Consider the following 22,755-nt stretch of genomic DNA (forward strand, 5'->3'; position numbering starts at 1 on the left):
TAAATGAACTGTAAAGTTTCGTATAGAATAGTATTCAATCAAAAATGCTGCTTAAAAACAACAGATTGACATCATATACTATCCTGTCGTGTAAACATCACGTCGGCCATTTTGAGTGGATTTCGACTTACGACCATTTGACTTCCGAATGTTTTGTTAGAACAGAACCCGGTCGTAACTCAGATGTTACCTGTATACAGTAATGAAAATTGATAATACGAAATATAAAATGATAAAAATGACACTAAAATTTATCAAATTTATAAATGAACTGTAAACAGTTTTGTATAGAATAGTATTCAATCGAAAACGTTGCTTAAAAACAACAGATTGACATCATATACTATCCTGTCGTGTAAACATCACGTCGGCCATTTTGAGTGGATTTCGACTTACGACCATTTGACTTCCGAATGTTTTGTTAGAACAGAACCCGGTCGTAACTCAGATCTTACCTCTATCCAGTAATAAAATTTGATAATACGAAATATAAAATGGTAAAAATGACACTAAAAATCATCAAATTTATAAATGAACTGTAAAGTTTCATATAGAATAGTATTCAATCAAAAATGCTGCTTAAAAACAACAGATTGACATCATATACTATCCCGTCGTGTAAACATCACGTCGGCCATTTTGAGTGGATTTCGACTTACGACCATTTGACTTCCGAATGTTTTGTTAGAACAGAACCCGGTCGTAACTCAGATGTTACCTGTATACAGTAATAAAAATTGATAATACGAAATATAAAATGGTAAAAATGACACTAAAAATTATCAAATTTATAAATGAACTGTAAAGTTTCGTATAGAATAGTATTCAATCAAAAGTGCTGCTTAAAAACAACAGATTGACATCATATACTATCCTGTCGTGTAAACATCACGTCGGCCATTTTGAGTGGATTTCGACTTACGACCATTTGACTTCCGAATGTTTTGTTAGAACAGAACCCGGTCGTAACTCAGATCTTATCTCTATCCAGTAATAAAATTTGATAATACGAAATATAAAATGATAAAAATGACACTAAAAATTATCAAATTTATAAATGAACTGTAAAGTTTCGTATAGAATAGTATTCAATCAAAAATGCTGCTTAAAAACAACAGATTGACATCGTATACTATCCTGTCGTGTAAACATCACGTCGGCCATTTTGAGTGGATTTCGACTTACGACCATTTGACTTCCGAATGTTTTGTTAGAACAGAACCCGGTCGGAACTCAGATCTTATCTCTATCCAGTAATAAAATTTGATAATACGAAATATAAAATGATAAAAATGACACTAAAAATTATCAAATTTATAAATGAACTGTAAACAGTTTCGTATAGAATAGTATTCAATCGAAAATGCTGCTTAAAAACAACAGATTGACATCGTATACTATCCTGTTGTGTAAACGTCACATCAGCCATTTTGAGTGGATTTTGACTTACGACCGTTTGACTTACGACCATTTTGTCGGAACAGAACCCGGTCGTAACTCAGATGTTACCTGTATTATATTCTCCTTACAAACTAATATTGACCTACTTTGCGGTACAAAAAAAGTACGAGAGCAGAGAACAAAAAAAAAGGAAGAACTTCTGCATTGTTCTTCATGTTGAGTGTTCCAAGGCTCAAGGATCACTTGACAATTAGAATCGTATTTCATGCGACTGATTTTTGAATTGTGTCGACAATTCACCTCTAGTCAGCTCTCAGTCCAGCTGCTGCGTGTTATTCGCCATGTAATTCATCTTTATTCAAAATTAGGGGCTCTTGACATTGCCATTCAATTTGTGCGCAAGGGACGTGAACAAGTTTTGTGCTCGCTTGCCAAAATGGACAGACGGGGCATGTCATTGAGTAGGGGGGGGGGGGGGAGTTCGACTCCATCCGCCAAATAGGCTTAAAAGAATTTGAAATCAGAAGAATCTGAAGAATTTTGTCATTGTCACTCAAATTCCAGGACCCACAGAATATTGAATTTTAGAAATGAACTTTCAGAAATGAACTTTTACGTCTTATGTAATTTTTATGTCTTTTAATGTCTTTTTTTGGTTGTTTTTGAGTTTTCTTTTGTCACTTTGAGTTGTTGTCGTGTAAAATGCAGACCGATTGTTTTTAGCATTTTTGGCTTTGCTTAGCGAATGGGGAAGCTACGTATGAAGCTATCCCTTTTTCTGTCACATGTTAACTTTGGCTGTTTCCCCATGCGAAGCGGTCCGAGAACCCCCATTTCCTTTCCTTCATTGGCTTTTGGCTTAATTAGCCAGGGCGTGAATAAGAGAAGGTCATTTAGGTAATTTAGCCTGCTGAAAAAAAACTTCCACATCACACACTGCAGGTGTGAAACGGCTAGCGCTAATGAGGTCAACGCAGCCTTTCCCTCGACGAGCGGAAAGGCCATACGCGGCAAAACTTAAAAAAAAAAAAAAAAACGGAACTTTCTCCACAATAACAAGAACGCCAAGAGGTAGAGGCGAGCGTAGCCGAGGGCTGCGAATTCCTACACACGCCGCATCAAGAATTCACAAAGTACGGAGGACCCCCCTCTTATTTTCCAGAATGTCACTTTTGAGTCGTGCGAACGATCCGGAGAGACATCCTTCCACACATCAATTATTAACCAAAGCTTCTATCACAACTTCACGCGGATCAAAACAGAAAATCGTGTAAGATACTAGAGGGCATCTCATATATTTAGTGCTGCCAGAGAGACATCAACTGGAGACAGTAAGGTTAGGCGTTTGAAATGTGACGCCGGGGCTGGTGAGTCTTTGTAATTTCCCTGACAGGTACACGACGTGGCAGACGAGCACTGTAGGCTACGGAAGTCTATCTTTGTAGCTCTCCATCACAGCGCATAAAGATGTTGCGCAACACCAACTAGCGCCACAGAATAGGGTTCCTGTGAGAATGAATATTTTATGACATCGCTAGCAGGCTACCATCGCTAGCATCGCATTTGCATTCCGAAAAGTGCCTGTTGTGCAAAAAAAAAAAAAATGAATCGTCAAAAGATTAGGAGGACATTATGTAATGCAACCTCGCCCTAATACCACCGCCATCAAAATAAAACATCGGTTGATATGAAATAAATCAAAATCAAGTCGCAAGAAAAACCAAAACCTGAACAAATGCGGGAATGGCAGCGAATGAGTTAATTCAATATATGAACAAGTACAAATTTTCCCAATCAGAGAAGTTGCGTCATCAAACTAAAATTTGCTGGGATACAGGGTCAGAGCTACCAGCAAATTTTATTTAGCTAACAAAGCTAATGCGGCAGTGCTCAGAGCAGAACAAGATCAGCACCTTGAGATATCTCAACTGTCTGTGAGAAGCTGACAAGAAAAAAAATCTGATCAAGTCGCCTGAATTTCCTAAAAATAGATCTTTGTCTTCTGTATTTATTTTATTCTTTATATCAGCGGGAAACGTGTGTCTCCTGACTTTTCGACGCGCCCACACAGAGAGGAAGAATCTCGTTATCATCATCTCGTAGCACAATGAAACAAAAGCACGGAGGCTGCCATCTAAATATAACTCAAATGAGTCAGCCGGACTTGAGGTTATCACCTCAAGTCGGTAGCTGATGACAGTCGTTTCCACACCTGTTGTGGCTCAATATGACTTGACAGATAAGGCGCACCTGCATATAAGGCGCAGGGTCATCTTTTGAAGAAAATCAAGGCTTTTGGGTACGCCTTATACATCGAAAAATACGGTACATGTTGAGTATTTTAAAACAACCACAAAGTGACTTCTTTAATCGATGGCAAACATTTATGCTTTCTTCTTCAGAACTATTGGAATCATATTCATAACTGGATGAGTAACAAGAAAGTATCTTCTCCGAATCTGAACTCTTTGAAGCCATTGTTTTGATTCTGGAGCAAGGCAGTGTGTGACCAAGAGTGATGTCACAAACAAGGGGGCGGGACTTTCTGAATATGCCCAGTTTTCGAGCTTATTGTGTGGCAGTTTTGGGACAGTTTTGGGTCCACTCGAAACGTTTTTCTGATGTCAGTTAGGAAACAAAAAAATGGTGTCAGTTATCCTTTAAGACAGAATTTTAAATATTTTTACGTACAATATTTTTAGAAAATATGAACCCTTTTTTAACTAAAATTAGGAATGTCAAAAAATAAGCTTGGCAAAATCTCACCCTGATATGTAAATACAGTAAAGTCTCGTTATATCGATATCGGTTATATCGATAGTACCGCTTATTACGATACTATTTCTATGAACGCAAGGAGAAAATTACATGCGCGCAGGGTCGGATATATCGATAGTCCCGGTTATATCGATATTTTTTCGGACTCCCGAGAATATCGATATAACGAGACTTTACTGTAACATAGTTGCACAAATGCAGTTTTATCAGAACCGTTTCTTCAGGTGTACTCTACTCAGTATTGATTCCTACCCGTTGGAAAATGTCAGGTTATCTAGAGTTATGAACTTAGTAGCATACAAAAAAATTCCGAAAGGGTAGAGGTTATTGCCAAGATGTAAAAGTCAAGCACTAAGCACCCCTGAAGGTTCAGTGCTGTACCTTTTTTTTTTTTTTCAAAGCGCACCGCTATGCAGAGTCCATTTTTGTTTCATAACACGATGATGGAGAATAAGAAGTTATCATATTTCAAAGTTTCATGCTGTTATATGCTTAGTCAACATGCGTGACTGGAATACGCAATTGAAGCACAGACAACCTGGGGTCAATCTGAGGTCAACAGACACAGCCTGTTAAACTGTCATCTTCATCTAGGAGATCTGACCTTGGACAGAATTTAGGACTTGTTAGAACTGTTTTACTAATGTATCACTTTAATTTGCATATACTCTCAATAAATAACTTGGCAGAGGGCTGCAGAATTCAGGCGTCTGTCATGAATGGCTGCGTCTCCTGCCGGCAGTAAAAAGACAATCTTTCTGGGTTCGAGTCTTTGTCCACGGTGTCTGATCGAACATCTCTGACACACTATCAAGTAGCAGGCAAAAATAAAAGGTTTTCCTCAAGTGTGAGAAGATACAGAGAACGCTGCACCGACTAGCTTCCCGAATGAGATTTGCACTCATGCTCAGCGGCGTCTATTTTAACAATGTCATACGCAGTCGCGGTCGCCGATGTGAAAAGCTACGCTAGTAAATCTGCGACTGTTTGAAAGTCAAATGCAGAAATAACTCCGCCGTGTCTATATTGGCGAGATCCTCGAGGGAATACGTCACACTCATCCGGTGACACAAACCTACTGGAGCTGTAAGAGTTGCTTGGGTGGCCATTTACATTTTCTATCAGGTTCCTTGGTCCAACGCCAGCAGGCTATGCCACCCCCCCCCACTCCCCTCACGCCCTCCCCCAGATATGCGATAGCTGATAGAACACATCGGCTCCGTGTGAGGCTGTCTATATTGAGAGCTCATTAGCCGGAGAGACCCGTGCGCATTGTTGCCACTGTGCAGAGTCAGCGAGAGTGCCACTCATCACACGTCGCAATCTAAACTCGTGCACATCTGCTCGGGCAGATTCAAGGTGACCTCGCACACTCTTTCCAATCAGACATGCAGAGACGACCGTTTTGCAGAATGTGAGGGAGACCTACACATGACAAAGACTTGAACCCAGTCTTTTTACTGCCGGCAGGAGACGCAGCCATTCATGACAGACGCCTGAATTCTGCAGCCCTCTGCCAAGCTATTTATTGAGAGTATATGCAAATTAAAGTGATACATTAATAAAACAGTTTTCATGATTAAAATACCACACCTCTTGAGTTCTAAGCACGAACAGCTGTGATCAATAAAACATTGTCTTTTCCATGAACTGATAAATTTGTAATCTGGCTAATGAGCTCTTCCTGTGAAGTAGTTTCAAGTCCTAAATTGCTTCGGTGATAAAGGAGTAGCCCAAGTCCTAAATTCTGTCCAAGGTCAAATCTCCTAGATGAAGATGACAGTTTAACAGGCTGTGTCTGTTGACCTCAGATTGACCCCAAATTGTCTGTGCTTCAATTGTGTATTCGAGTCACACATGTTGACTAATCATATAGCAGCATGAAACTTTGAAATATGATAACTTCTTATTCTGTCTAATCTCTATCAAAGTGTCATGAGATTTAGATGAACGAAGCTTCATAAAGGTTTACGCAAAGGTCAACGAAGCTTCAAAAGGGTTTACGCAAAGGTCCAACTTCAACGGCGTAGTTCTGTGCGTCCTTGCCATTTCGTTCCTGTTGTCTCACCCAATTTTCGATTCTCTGTCCGCCTATCAACCCGCTGTGACGCGTCGGATTCCAATCTCACCGTTAGCGCTCACGGCGCCTGTTTACTAATTCCTTTCCTGCGCAGCTCGTTATATAGCATCATTGAAGAGTTGACCTGCGCTGCGACAGTTTTTGTCGTGCATTGTTTGATCGGCAATAATGTCAAGGAAGGCGGCATTGTACAGGCGGCTGTCACGAGTGGCATATGGGGGGTTCCGATGGGGGGTGGGAGGGGATAAAGGGAAATGTAACAAATCAATTGGCTGGCCCAGGCGGAGGGCAGGTCTCTAATGAGAACGTGTCAGTGCACATTGTCGAGACAGACACGTTTTATGTGGCCATATTATCACCGGCGCACACGGAGCCGCAGCTGAAAAGAAAAACAGGCAGAGTGGAGGTGGGATTGGGGTAAGGGGGGGAGGAGGCTGAAAAGCGGAGAACAATAGTCAAGAAGGCCGTTTATTGACTGCATCAGCATAAAAGAAGTACACTCTCATGTTCGGCGACTGCAATTTCAAAAGACAAAAATGAATCAATGGGGGTTTGGTGGAGCATTCAAAGATAGCTTTTTCTCTGTTTCCAGTTCGATCATCATTTGCAATGACTCTTTTGGTTTGCGCAGGACTCATTTTCTTTGACAATTGCCAGATTGTTATATGTTAAGATGACATTACCTCCACATACTTGTTTATGGCTTAAACTTTTAATTTTTATGAATGCCTTAAACAGGATGCTCAGTGTTCGGAGGGTGTGCACACTTGTGCAACCCATTACCTCTTACTTTCTCAGTTTAAAAAAAAAAAAATCAGATTTTTTTTTCTTCAGTTGCACAGGTGACCAATCATGAACAGACTTCAAATGATATCATAATCTAAATTCTCTATATGACGAAAAATTACATGGGTCAACAGGGGTGTGTACACTTTTTATAGCCACATGTGTCTAGCCATTGCATCAGTTTGAATATTCCGTTTCTCAATGAGAAATTAGTCACATGCTAAAGACAAAAAAAAAAAAAAAAATCCAGGTTAATTTTTTCACTTCAGAGATGATATCAATCTTGGTCGATACCGATATTGATACAATATGATATCAGCACATCTCATAACAACTTTTATTACTTAATTTGTACTTTGAAATGTTTAAAAAGCCTTTCAAACCAGTCATATCACTTAAACAGGGAAGACAATTCAGCAAAAGTATTTTTAAAAAGTATATCATAATACATCTTATTTCTATGCGCCTTTCAAAACTCTCAAGGACACTTTACAGTCACGGGATATTTTGACCCATCATTTCAAATAACCTTTAACCTTGAACATAAAAATATTCCACAAATGAATACATTGCCTACAGAAATGGTGAGTTTTCATCGCTACATGTTTGCTAGCCTAGCTTATAAAAAAAAAATGTTAGAGCCCGCCATTTTGTGGAAAACATGGGCAATTATTGATCTGACGTTTATCTGAAGTTTTACGTTAATGTTACATAAGCATACCCGACTGATATCATGTTGTATCAATATTGGTATCGGCCAGTGTTGATATCGTTTACCGCGAGTGAAGTTTTATACTCGACCGAATATTATTCCTGTTATCATGGTGTCTATGTGTTACATAATTCTCTTTTTTCCCGATGTTGCCGAGTTCACACGCACAACATACGATTCATAGCGGGGTGGTAGAATCTGCCAGCAGAATTATGAAAGGGTGCGCATATCATATTGATATCGCCTTTGATGCCCAACGTCATCCTATAAGATCCACTTTTATGACTGTAAACGGAATTCCCGGAGTTTTTGCAACACTTTGTCACAAGTCTGCTAATAGGGAAGAATCGGACTATTCTGAGAGATGATGAAAAAAAATGTAGATACAGTCATAAATAAAATATGACAAAGAGAAACACAGTGTGAGGTGTCGACATATGGCATTAGTCTGTCATGCCAAAAGCTTCACCGGCGCCATTCGGAGATCGGCTTTGATGAAAAGTTTGTTTTATATCGGAGGTGTGACAAAAGCTCGGCAGTTGCATTGTGACGCCAGCAGGCTATTTCTGGAGACATCAGTATGCGGCGTAAATGCGCACGACGAAGCCCTCGCTCACACGCAAAAAGTACCAAAAAATAAAAATAAACTGTCATGATTGAAAGCGACGTATGCCACGTAGGAGGAAAAAAAAGCGTAATTGATGCTCTCAATGTTTTCAATGTGATAGAAATATCATCGCTGTATCGTCACCTCGCCAGCCGATTTTGTGACTCACCTCAAAATGTCCTTCTTTTTTTGAAATTTACATACGTATTGATTTATATAAACATTCAATGCAGCACAAGAAACATTAGACTTTCTTCTTTCATCAGAAAAAAAAGAGTTAATTCCTAAGTTGTATGGGTCCGGAGTTATCTGAGCTTGAAATGGGGGCGTCTGTACAAAATACAATGCAATACATACGTATAGAAGTATATAGCGCTTTAACGATAGCTGAAGCTGTACCAAAGCGCTAACATGGAAAAAAGGGAAATACTGCCCCTTGTGGAAAAGTAAAAACATTGACAGAGGTCTGACCAGCGCTTTATCGGCACCCGCTTAGCATGGACAACTATCATAATATACAGGAAATAAAGATAGTAGAAAGCACCAGGGAGTAAAGGGTTGTTGGGCGTTCTGAAATAAATAAATAAATAAATATTATTTATTATTATTATTATTATTATTAGTAGTAGTAGTAGTAGTAGTAGTAGTAGTAGTCTATCAAGTAGTATCAATTTCATTTATAATCACCTTTCAAATCTCTCAAAGTCACTTTACCGTCACAGGATAAGTTTTTCTGTTGGTGAGCAGCGGCAGTCACACGCGCCAGCGTTCACTCAACCTGGAAGTAACTCAAATAGATTGAAAGCTTGATAGCTAGGAAATAGGTAGATAAATAAATATATAAATATATAAATATATAAATATATAAATATATAAATATATGAATAGATGAATAGATACATGGATGAATAGATAATAGATGAATAGATGAATAGATGAATAGATAAGCATATTTATTTTTTGTAGTTTGTCTTTATAATTTTAATAATAATAATAATAAATTTCATTTTAAGCGCTTTTCAAAGCTCTCAAGGACACTTTATTTGCTGATTTGATTCTCCGAAATGTTGAATGTTAAAAAAAAAAAAAGATGAAAAGTAATCATCCCAGCTATCATGTCACTGTTTTTCTATTTTGAAAGGTTGTGAAACTTTTATGGGCGGTATCCTCCCCCCACGCCTTTTTTTTTTGGTTGGAGCCTTCTCTGTGGCACACTTTTCATTCGTTCTAAATAAAATATGATGCTCACATGGGCGTGCTTAAGCAACAAAAAGAACCGATGTCTGGGTTGTTCAACAATGATTTCCAGCAGATCTTTTTTTTTTTTTTTTACAAAAGGGGGGAGTGTGGAGAAGAAGAGGGGGAAAAAAAGATGACACAAACAAAACTCACTGTCACATTCAAAGTGAGCTGTTCTCTTTGCAATAATCACGCCATCTCCCTGTATAATACCCCCACACCGCACCCTCTGCGTCAATCACTCGCCAGTCAAAGCTAGGAAATGGATTCATGTCATATTTAAAGCAGGCTGGCCCAACTCCGCTGTGGTTGTTTTGATGAAGCCATTTTAAACGCGGGGGGGGGGGGGGGGCCATTAAGTAATCTCATCTATGTATTGGTAGCGACCATTGTCTCACACACACACACACACACACACACACACACACACACACACACACACACACACACACACACACACACACACGCACACGCACCCACCGCATGTCACGAAAAGAAGAAATAACAACGCTTTAATGAGGCACGCTCCATGCCCATTAAATGTCAAATTATCGAGTCACGCATGGCCCTGTTTTGACACGACTGACTTAATGCGGAAAAGAAGAGATAAGCATTAACCGCGGCTTACTAAGAAGTCCTGACAGGAACATAATAAGAAATGTATGCTGACCAAAAAAAAAGCACTGACAAATACTGTTTTCCGCTTAATTAATCAAACAGAAGTTGGACTTGATGCCCTTGTTGGCCATGAATCATAAAGGGATGCAATATACTATATCAGTGGTGGGCCTTCTCTGCTGGCCTAAAAAAAATACAGTAAAGTCTCGTTATATCATATTCAAGGGAGTCCGAAAAAATATCGATATAACCGGGACTATCGATATATCCGACCCTGTCTGCATGTAATTTTCTCAGTGCGTGCATAGAAATAGTATCGATATAACCGGGACTATCGATATATCCGATATCGATATAACGAGACTTTACTGTATCTGAATCACAGAGTAATGTATATTTTGTCCATGAATTCTTATTAAATAATTCGGCAACAACAGCATCCTCTAGTGGACGTGTAGTAAATCACACCACACTTGCCGTTGTGGAGTGATTCAGACGTAGCACGACTGAAGGCCCAGGGTTGACATGCACGGTCCGCCACAGATCTAAATATACAGTGTATATATATATATATATATACAGGTAACATCCGACTTACGACCGAGTTCCGTTCCGACCAAACGGTCGTAAGTCAAAATGGTCGTAAGTCGAAATCCATTCAAAATGTTGAATAGGGACTCTGAGGCTAAATGACTGGCAAACTCCCCCCTCTTATTCCCCATCATGTGGGGTGCCTTCTAATTGGAAAACTTTGACATATTTATATGTTATATTTTGAAAATCGTTTTTCATTCAAGGAAGGTGCGGCTTATAGTCCGGTGTGCCTTGTATATGGAAAACGTTTGAAAATACACCATTCATAGGGTGTGTGCCTTATACTCCGGTGCGCATTATACACCGGAAAATACGGTAGTCATAGATTGTTGTTAATCGTAAGGCATGTTGGATAATTGTACGCTTCTAACATTGCAGGATCCATTAAGGAAAAGTCCTTTCCTTCCACAGCATGACACAGAGCAAACCCTGAACGCATGCCTGGCTGAACCTAGCATGGAAGAACTTGACTTAACAACCCAGTCTAGCACCTCGGGGACGAACAGAGTTTGTGAGCCAAGGCGTCTTGTATGGATGAAAAGTCTCCGGGAAAGTCTTTGCGGAAGAGTGGAAGCTGTTATATAATTTACTGTGGCCGATACCGTATTGCCTGTTTGGCATTAGCGGTGCGAGCTATTGTTGCAATCAAGTGGAAAGTGTTCAAATGTCGACTCTCGCTACATTGTAGTTTCTTCCTCGAGCCTGTTGAAGGTCATTGCTTCCCGCCTAAAAGTGGCACCGCGCCTGAAAATGTACTTCCACACTATCGAGGTGGGTGTGGGGGTATTATCTCAGGATGGCGCTGACCTTTCTACCTCGTATCAAAAGTTAAAGAGGCGGCAGCGTCTGCCGAAGTTGGCAAAGTACCCTGCGAATCCCAAAACGGTCAGTCGGGTTTTTAACACGCCGTCAGTCATTATGCCAAGCGGTGAACGATACGGTGGCTATAAAAAAAAAAAATCAAACATCAAGATAAGGCTTGTATCGTATCACACCAAAATAAACTGCCGTCACTACAAAATGAGGATGGAATCAAGCGATCACGGTGAAAAAAAGGGCAACATTTCAGTTCCCATTCAGTGATGGGGTGAATGGGAGTGCGAATATGTGTCCGTCTCTAGACCTTGATTGACCGTCTACCTGTCCAGGGTGCACAAGGGTGAATTTACAGATTTGTGTGCTTTCTCCAGAACTGGCTTGTCTTTTAAAGACTCGGCTACAGACAGACTGAAACACCCTCGGATATAAAAAAAAGATACTCTCTGTTGTTGTTTACCGCAACATATGAGTCAGAGATGTTCGGTCGGATACTGTGAACAAAGGCTGGAACACAGGAAGATTGTCTTTTACTGCCGGCAGGGGACGCAGGCATTCATGACCGACGGCCACTTCTGCAGCCCTCTGCCAAGCTATTTATTGAGAATATATGCTACCATCCATTGACAACTACCATCACAAAGGAAAATAAAATGACTATTAGACAGTACAGTTTATTTATTTAATTACAATACAATCACACATTTATTATACATAAAATAAGGTATATTTTGTGTAGTTTTAAGGCTTATTTAGTAGAAATGTATGTTTTATGGGGACCTGTAAACGCATTATTCTCATTTTTAATGGTTTCCTATGGGAAATTAATGTTTGGAAGACACACTTTTCGTCTTACACACACTTTCTGGGAACCAATTAAGTTCGCATGAAACTTTTAAACATGATAACTTATTTTCTGTCTATTCTCTATCACTCTAATAACAACTAAACTGTACTTGGGCAGTAAGCGAAACACAAAGAGAGGACTGAATGTCACACTGAGATTCGCCATTTTGAAATAAAACTATGTAATATTTTTCAGCAAAAGATCCCCCAAAGATCAAGATTTACAACACACTTTTCACCCACGTATCTGTGCGTAGTTGAAATTAGCCTTTTCAAGGGAACTTCACCTAGCTGAGGAATATGAGCCACTTGCTCATCCCATCTCCTCTGCAGCCGGGCCAATGCAGAGTCTGGCTTTTAAATTCTGTTGCAAAACCTTGCAAAACTAAAACCACAGTCACGGAATCAAACATCGGACGGCTTTACTTTTTCGCTTCCGAAACAAAGCCACCGTTGCGCAATTGGTGGGGCGATGGTGTGTGAAGTCAGTTTATGAAGCAACAAAACAAGTGCGCTTTCGTATTTTGGTCAGCTTTTTGTGGCTTTTTTTTTTCGGTCCGAGAGGACAGTAATTTCATCTGTGCTGTATGTCATGCATTTTAGCATATTTGACAATAAAGCTGACTTTGACTTTGAAGTGAGCAAACTCACGTCAAGGTGGAAAGACTTCGACGTCCTACTAGTGGGATGTTAGACATTGTTAAGGCCATGTCGCTTGGTATTTTTACTCGTTACCACCATAGTAACTTACTTTTAAAGGACAACCGACGCCTTCGGACAAGTTGTGTCCATAATTTGTAAAATCACTTCAAATGACTTTTAAGACTCGCGCTGAATATTCAGGAAGTCTTCTTTTCGAGTTGATGACGATGCCTGACCTGAAGTCACGTCTGGAACGCACCTGACCGAGAAAGCGACACACAATGCATTTTAGGTACTTTGTTTGGTGTGAAAACTTAATGTTGATCCGTGTTAATGGTGAAATTAGAAGGAAAACACAACGTGATGGTGAATCGTTGTGTGTTGCACGAAGACTACTATTTGATACGAGACACAAATCACAAAGGTATATAAAACGACTTTATTATAGAGTACATTATATTTCTTTAATTATAATACATATAGCACATTATACATAAAATAAGGTATAGTTTATAGAAGGTGTAGTTTAAGGCTTAGAAAATTAAAAAGTAGAAAAGTATCTTTTACGGGGACCTGGGAACGGATTATTCACATTTTAATGATTTCCTATGGGACATTCATTTTTGGGATACACACTTTTCGCCATACACACTCTGTTTGGGAACCAATTAAGTTCGTAAGCCAAGGTATCACTGTATCTGGCCATCTATATGTCTTAATGAGGTCCGTGTCCCACAGGAGCACCACCGCGATTTAGACCGCATGTGTGATTTTAATTCTCTCAGTGGAGTAACACAAGCCAGCTCATTAAAACGGAGGTTGTGGGGTAAGGGGGGTTGGGAATCGATGGTTACAACAATGCAATACATATAGTGCGGGTATTTCGGTCATCCGCGGTATGATGTATTCATTAACGTGATTGAAGTCGGTCCACAGTTCAAAACCCAAGACGGGCGGGCAAACATGAATCAAAACCCAGAGAGTGAAGTCATGAACGGAATTCTTTCATTTCATCGGGTTGTTCTACGATAATGACTGTGACATCCAAAGAGCTGGTTATATTTCATGAAGCGCTAGATCATAAGATGTCCACGTGCAAACGTTAAGAAGATGAAATATGGGGTAAAAGATCTATCGGAGCTTTTGCTCTTTACATCTATCCTTTCTCCGGAAGAAAAAATAAATAAATAAAGGAGACGCAATGGGGGAGCGAGTATTCACCGAGTTGTCTGAAGCATACAACTGGGTGTGAAGCAACACAAAACAGCCAACTCCAAAATATATTTGCCCTGAATAGTGAAAAAAAAGTGATAAACAGCAACCAAAGAGCCAAAACTTACTACTACTTATCGTCAAAGACTCTACTGATCAATCGCCATCAAGCCTGTTTGATGCTGTCATCGTATCTCAGTGTTAAAACGGCTTTGTAGCGTGGCTGACTATGTAATCAGAGGGGCTGAATCCACGTCAGACCTCCTTGACCGGCTGCTATCGATCTCCCACGGTATTGCTAGGCGCTAAGCTTACTTGCTCTGCCTCAGCGACGAATCGCGGCAGGCTAGCTAAACATTGCGCGCAAACAGGGCTGAGTTGCTCCTCTGTGTACCTTTCCTTGCCTTTATGGGGCCATAAGGGGTTGCTAACTACACGTGAATACCCCAGCCAATCCATGTGTACCTTTCCTTGCCTTTATGGGGCCATAAGGGGTTGTTAACTACATGTCAATCCATTAAAAGACCAGGAGAACAAGAAGAAGCCAAGCTAACCGCTAAGCTAATATAAAATGTCGAGTAACCAGCCAAGAGGAAGTGCACTTTTTGTCAAAGCGTACTCAACGGTGAATACTTCAACTGCCTCGCAAATAAAAACAACAAAAATAGGTGAGTTTATTAGCTACAAATTGCGGCAGCCTAGCTAAACATCGCGCGCACACAGGGCCGTGTTGCACCTCTACGGACCCATCCTTGCCTTTATGTGTCCATAAGGGGTTGTTAACTACACGTGAAGACCTTTGTCAATCCATAAAAAGACCAGGAGAACAAGAAGAAGCCAAGCTAACCGCTAAGCTAACATAAAATGTCGAGTAACCAGCCACGAGGAAGCGCAAATTTGGTCAAAGTATACTCAATGGTGAAAACTTCAACCGTCTCGCAAATAAAAACAACAAAAATAGGTGAGTTTATTAGCAAATACGGTCGGCTTCCAGACTTCGAGACGACGACATTATAGGCAAGACAGCGAGCCAAGAAGAGAGCCGTGAAAACGCCAGATTCGATGGCTAGTTTGAAAAAGGCTCATAAAGCTTTGACAGCAGTTCCGGGCTATATGGTGTCTCGTTGTAATAAAACGGATGCGCTGCCGGTGGTCTCTTTGGTTCCAGCAATTCTTTTACTATTTAGCGTTATCATTGCTCTGTTAGCGCCTTTGTGAAAGTACGTTTTAATTCAATACCGGGAAAAATGTTTTATGAGACTTGAACCTCCCAAAAACAGTTTCACGTACAGGGATACCTTGGCTTACAAACTTAATTGGTTCCCAGACAGAGTGTGTGAGGCGAAAAGTGTGTATCCCAAAAATGTATTTCCCATAAGAAACCATTAAAATGAGAATAATCCATTCCCAGGTCCCCATAAAACATAACTTCTACTTTTACTACTATTTTCTAAGCCTTAAAACTACCCAAAATATACCTTATTTTATGTATAATAAATGTGATATGGTATTATAATTAAATAAATAAACTGTACTGTTTGATAAAGTTGTTTTATTAACCTTTGTGATGGCCGTTGATGGCTTGATGGAAAAGAGTGGCCGGTTTCATAGCATTAAACACTTGATGAAGAACGTAGCCTTCTTCTTTCACCATCTTGAGGAATGATCCTTTGTCGGTGCTTTCACTGCGATAATTTTACCTAGTTCCTCATCAATTGTGTTCTGTTTACCTGGGTTGATAGCTTTTTGCAACAAGTGTACAGATGGCTTGTGCGAGTTATTTATGCAGCCTGATTGATGGGAATTTTAACCTTGCAGTCTACACTCTGCCTTTGGACTATCAAAGTTGAAACAAGTCCAAATTTCAATGTTTTCTATCCATTTTGTCACTCTCTCTGTGGTCTGCCTGTCTCTTTAATGTTTAACCCCCCTCACCCTCACTACTGCGTTCTTGACCAATCACGTGGCTTTAACCGAAGACTGGGGGCGGGGAATATTACTCATTGTGGCAGCTCCGTGTGTATCCTGAAAAATAGTTTGTATGCCATTCATGTGTATATATATATATATATGAATGGCATACAAACTATTTTTCACTATATATATATATATATATATATATATATATATATATATATATATATATATATATATATATATATATAGAATATATATATATACACAGTAAAGTCTCGTTATATCGATATTCAAGGGAGTCCGAAAAAATATCGATATAACCGGGACTATCGATATATCCGACCCTGTTTGCATGTAATTTTCTCCTTGCGTGCATAGAAATAGTATCGATATAACCGGGACTATCGATATATCCGATATCGATATAACGAGACTTTACTGTATATATATTCCGGTGCGCCTTATCCAATGGAAAATACATACTTTAAGAAAAATACTTTTACGGTGCAAACTGGTGTCCTGATTTTAACAGGTCAGTGACATTTTAGATTCGGAGCTTGTTTGGAAAGTTTGGTTGGGTAGAAAGTTAAAAAAAAAAAAAAAAAAAAAAAAAAAAGCAGAACCCCTTTAACAAGGCTGTTTAAATGTTGATGAGAAGTCTGACTCCTCATCAAAAAAACATGCCATCATGCAAATATGAATCCAAGCGTTCAATTCGGAATATTTCCGATCATGAACAAAAAATACCCCTGCTAGAAGGTAGATGAAAGAATTCTGCGCGGTCAGGAGAACAAAAAGGTGAAATTCTATTCATAGGTGATATGTTATTTCAAAGAGGCTCCGATATCTCAAGGCCGAAACCCCCCCCCCCCCCCCCCCCCCCCCCCCCCCCCCCCCCCGCATTACCATCTCGACTATTAAAAGTCACGGAAAGTAACTTTTAATGGCATGTTCTCTTGTTATTTAACTGGAAATAAATACGAGATGATTAGATATTAAAACTTAATCCTAAAAAAAAAGTATCCATTGACCTAGAAAGGAAGCTTCTCAGCATGTTTAAAATTGTATCTGCGGAGGACGTCATGTGCACTCAAAGAAAGTGGGTGTGGAAAAGTTGTCCGGCAGCCATGGTGGCGCTGTTCGGCCGTGTGGTTTGGTGTTTTTCCGCCGAAAACTAGTCCGCCAGCCATTGTGGCGCTCCGAAAACTAGTTTGCCAAGATTATATTTTCTTTTCGCGAATTAAATGTTCGTAAGGTGAAACGTTTGTTAGCTGAAGCGTTGGTAAGCCGAGGTATCACTGTATATGAGATAGAGGTCTCAGAAGCCAGTAGAACGTTACCTCTGTGTTACAATCCTAGTATGATCCATCCTGAAACCAACCCAGTGAAAAATAGTTCAAGGTATGACATACATGAAGAATTTCAACTAAAAATAAGAGGCATTAGCCACGTTCTGCAAAGTATATTCAGTTTTGGGCCTTTAAACATGTTAATTGGCCGAACAGATGAAGCGAGCAAAGGGTAGATATCGACTTGGCATTTGGCAGCTGCTTTGACCGCAGCTACCAATCTGAACTGCGGGTGAAGGAGATTGTCGCTCGCTCGCTCGCTCGCTCGCAAACAACAACAATCTCAAAGTCGCAGGACAAAAAATGAATGAAAAATTAAATGCAAAATGTACTCAAATGACCCCATAAACGAATCGAATCAATGCCATTTAACTCATTTGCTGCCTCTACAGAATTTATTCGGGAATTGAAAAGTGTGACGTGGTGTTCGGGTTTTAGTTTTTCTTGCGGGTGGTGCCGATAATGCGCTGGTCAGACCTCTGGCAATGTTTTTTTTTCCTTCCACTAGGGGGCAGCATTTGCCTTTTGTCAAATTTCTATTCCTTCTTGCGCACTCAGATCCTCTTCCTCCCTCTGCCTCTGTATGCCCCCGCCCTGCCCGTCTCAGCACGATGGGGGACAGAGCTTTCAGCTGCTCTGCCCCCAAACTCTGGAACTCACTTCCTCCCATGAAATGTATAATAATAATAACAATAATAATAATAATAATTATTATTATTATTATTATTATTATTATTATTATTATTATTATTATTATTATTACAGTAAAGTCTCGTTATATCGATATCGGATATATCGATATTCCCGGTTATATCGATACTATTTCTATGCACGCACGGAGAAAATTACATGCAAAAAGGGTCGGATATATCGATAGTCCCGTTTATATCGATATTTTTTCTGACTCCCTTGAATATCGATATAACGAGACTTTACTGTATTATTATTATTATTATTATTATGTTAGTGCTTTGTTACAGCTTCAGCTGTTGTTAAAGCGCTACCCACTTTCGAGGACTTGCAGAATAGAAAAAAGGGTAATGGAAAAAAACCTACTGGACCCTCCGCACCCTGCACACCACCTTTTCCAGCTACCGATCCATGGGTACCAAATCCAGCAGACATTTAAACAGCTTCTTCCCCCATCACCATTAATTCTCTAAACAGTAACCCAAATATAACTGCATAGTCTCCTCTTTGCAATTTTTTTTATGATGATACTAGTGCAGCGTGCTCTACCGGAGACCAATTTCTTGTGTGTTCTACATAATTGGTATTGATTGCATTCTATTTGTGATTGTATTTTATTTATTAACGTACCTATGCTTGTCTGTGACTGTAAAGTGCCCTTGAGAGCTTTGAAAGGCGCTTAAAATAAAATATATTATTATTATTATTGTAGTATTGTATTTTGTACAGTCACCCTCATTTAAGGCTCAGATACCTCCAGATCCATATAGCTTAGGAATTAACTTTTTTTTTTTAATGAAAGAAGATTTCTAACGCTGTATTGAATGTTTATGTAGTCCTAAAACTCTTCTGCAATTTGAATGAAAATGACAAAAACCCTGGCACTGGAGTGGATACATTTTTGCACACCGTTTGGGAGTCAATAAGCTAAAATAAAGATAGGACGCATCAAATGCATGACAGACTTTGACAAGATAAGACAAGGATGAATCGCAGGTGAACGATGGGATTTGAAAAGGAGACGGAAAAAGGAAAAGCTCATAATCCAAAGCGTGCCAAATGTAACATTGGCGTTGGAAGCAGAAAGTGGGCGGAGCAAGACTAAATGTGGGCGCTTCTCGCCACTTTCGGATTTTGGTGTATTCTTAAGCGCTTTTTCTCGTCTGTGCTTTAGAGGCTCTAGTCAGGGAAGCGTCTCATACAGACATAAGATTGTAAAAGAGAATTCCAGAAAGCTCTCAGACTGCCATTTTTTTTTTTTTTTTTTTTGATCAAAGAAGCGCAGTGAGTCACCTTTAAAGCTCGTAAAACGTGACGTTTATTGCTGGGGAATTTTTTTTTCCCGCTGTTTGTGTACGATGCTCACGTCTAACTGCAAGAAGCAATTCCAAAACAGCAGGGAGATGAGTTTCAAAACAAATGAAAAGAAAAGTGGTTGATTTTTTATTTTATTTTATTTTTTTTTTAAACAAAGAAAGAAAAAGAAATCTGCAAAAATGGCTGCGGCTCATTAAAGATAAACAAGCGCAGGTTCCCACTAATTAGGACAATTGAGTGTATTTTAATGGCATAATAATAAGTCGAATATTTCATTATTTATTTCATTTTAGTGTCTACACTCCTCAGGTAAAATATGTATCGACGTAAAACCTAAACAATTATGGGAAAGTTAATGCAAACCGTTGGGAACTGCTGATTCTCAAGCATGGTAGCCACACGCCAGTCCACCCCAACCTATTTATTTATTGATTTATTGATGTATTTATTGAATTGTTTATTCACTTGTTTATTTCTTTATTTATTTATTCCATATTTATTTAATTACTGTTTATTTACGTATGTATTTATTCATGTGTGTATTTCATAATTTCATTATTTCATGATTTCATAATTTCATGATTTCATGATTTCATGATTTCTTGATTTGTTTATTTCTTTATTTCATATTTATATCATTTTTATGTCATATTTATATCATATTTATATCATATTTATAACATAATTATATCATATTTACATTATATTTACTTCATATTCATTTCATTTTCATTTCATATTCATTTCATTTGTATCATATTAATTAATTAATTAATTTATTTATTTATTTATGTATTTATTTTTTGCACATTTTGTTATTTATCTATTTATTTGCTTGTTTATTTGTTTACCTATTCATTTATTTATTTCAGAATGTATTTAGTTAATTGATTGTGTGTTCATTTATTTATATATTTGTTTGTTTATTTATCTATCTATCCGTTTATATATTTCACTATTGATTGATTGATTGATTGATTGGTCTATTTGTCTATTCATTTATTTATGTCTTTATTTTTAACGATGGACCCCCAAACATGAATTAAAGTCAGAAACACAGTGCTATGATCTGATTATTTTTATTTAATTTATTTCACAAGTAAAACTAGAAAACATGTCTATATTGATATTCTTTATCGAGATATTCTTTTAAGTTATTTAATGTAATTTATTTCACAATTAAAAACATTTTTTTTATTTTATATAAAAGGTTCAAGTCTCAGTATAAGCGGTCCACAAGTTGACATGTCGAAAAGTTTAATAAAAAACAAGACTTCATGAAATAATGCCTGTAAATAAATCAATAAACAAATAAAGCTGAAGGTGCATCAGATTCTTTTATCGGGGTAAAACCGAGATTAAATTGCAGCAGAATGACAGCATTTCGAACAGCACAGAGAAGGAGAAGAACACCTCACAATCCAAAGGATACCACATCGTATGGTGAAAGTGGATGGTGAGGAAAATGACAATGAAAAAGCCACATTGTTATATTTCCTTATCATCTCCCAAGTGCTCTTTTCTCAACTCGACCGAGACACAGCCTCGGATATCCACCTACACCTTTTTGTTCTTCGGGTAATTACGTTTTGGAGACACCTCAGGAGATACTTGTTGCTCCCTAAACATTGTGTCTGCTCGCGCTTATCAATGCAGGAGATGGTGTTTGTGCAACAGTGTGCTTGAAGGTCGTCTCATGCGTGTGACGCCTGTAATAAAAATACAGTGATACCTCGGTTTACGAACCTCTTGGCTTACGAACTTTTCAGTTTACAAATGTTAAATTTATGAAATTTTTACCTTGCCATACGAACTATTTTTCGGGACACACACGAAGTTGCCACAATGAGTGATGTGTCGTTCAAGCCCGTTCTTCTAACAATAAAATGGCAGCCGACTTTTTTTCTCCTCTATTCCCCGCCCCCAGTTTTCGGTTTAAGCCACGTGATTGGTCAAGAACGGAGCAGTGAGGGGGTTACAGATATAGAGAGAGTGAAGCCGTTCTCCAAAAAGAAAATGGCTGCCGACTTTTTTTGTCCTCTACAATGGACTTACGACTATTTTGACTTACGACCGTTTGGTCGGAACGGAACTCAGTCGTAAGTCGGATGTTACCTGTACATACACTTGAAAAGCTATCAACCCAGCTAAACAGAACACAATTGATGAGGAACTAGATAAAATTATCGCAGAGAAAGCACCTACAAGGGATCATTCCTCCAGGTGAAAGAAGAAGGCTGCGTTCCTCATCAAGTGTTTAATGGTGATGAAAGCGGCCTCTCCATTCCATCAAGCCATCAACGACCATCACAAAGGTAAATAAAACGACTTTATGATACAGTACAGTTTATTTATTTAATTATAATACCACAGCACATTTATTATACATAAAATAAGGAATATTTTGGGTAGTTTTAAGGCTTAGAAAATTACAAAGTAGAAAATTATGTTTTTTGGGGAACGGATTATTCTCATTTTAATGGTTTCCTATGGGAAATTAATTTTGGGGATACACACTTCGCCTTACACACTCTGTCTGGGAACCAATTAAGTTCATAAGGCAATGTATCACTGTATATCTATTTTTGGGCAAAGTTCAGACGCGGGCTAACTTAGATCAACAAAGTTCGAAAATATGCCTGGAGTTCTGCTGAGGAAATCTGTCAAAGCCGTTTGGGAATATCCCAGCTGATGAGGAGTAATTGTTTAATATAAAGAGAGAGTGAGGGGGGGGGGGGCTATTTTTGTCTCTCTAATGGCAGTGCAGCAGAAAATGACTCGCTATCTGCTACGAGCATTAGTACAATTTCAGTAGTGGGATCATCGCGCTGTATAATTTGGAGCAGACAGGTGATGAATCCCATTTTGGTTGGTTGATTTCCTCTATCATGCTTTCTTTGTCTCATGTCATACTCAAAGTGCTTTGAGATGACTTTTTTGCCCCAAAAACTACATTAAATGTCACATGAACATTACATTGATAATCACGCAACTCGGGGGTGCCTTTCCAGAAATCGTCCACACTGCAAGAATCAAAACAAAATCCTACTGGACCCCCCGCACCCTGCCCACCACCTTTCCCAGCTACTCCCCAAAATAACACTAACTATTGGCATTAGTTAGCGTTATTTTGGTGGTTCACATTGTTATT

At 38.9% G+C, this 22,755-nt stretch overlaps 1 protein-coding gene across 1 annotated transcript in view; it reads right to left on the reverse strand.

The window, feature by feature from the left end:
• The window catches only part of LOC148889685 (VPS10 domain-containing receptor SorCS1-like), a 116,646-nt gene that overhangs the window by 74,719 nt on the left and 19,172 nt on the right, over positions 1 to 22,755 (reverse strand). The window lies entirely within an intron of this gene.

Source organism: Hippocampus bargibanti, linkage group LG13 (genome assembly GCF_051943395.1).
Source record: "Hippocampus bargibanti isolate YZ-2025 linkage group LG13, ASM5194339v1, whole genome shotgun sequence".
NCBI classification, from domain to species: Eukaryota; Metazoa; Chordata; class Actinopteri; order Syngnathiformes; family Syngnathidae; genus Hippocampus; species Hippocampus bargibanti.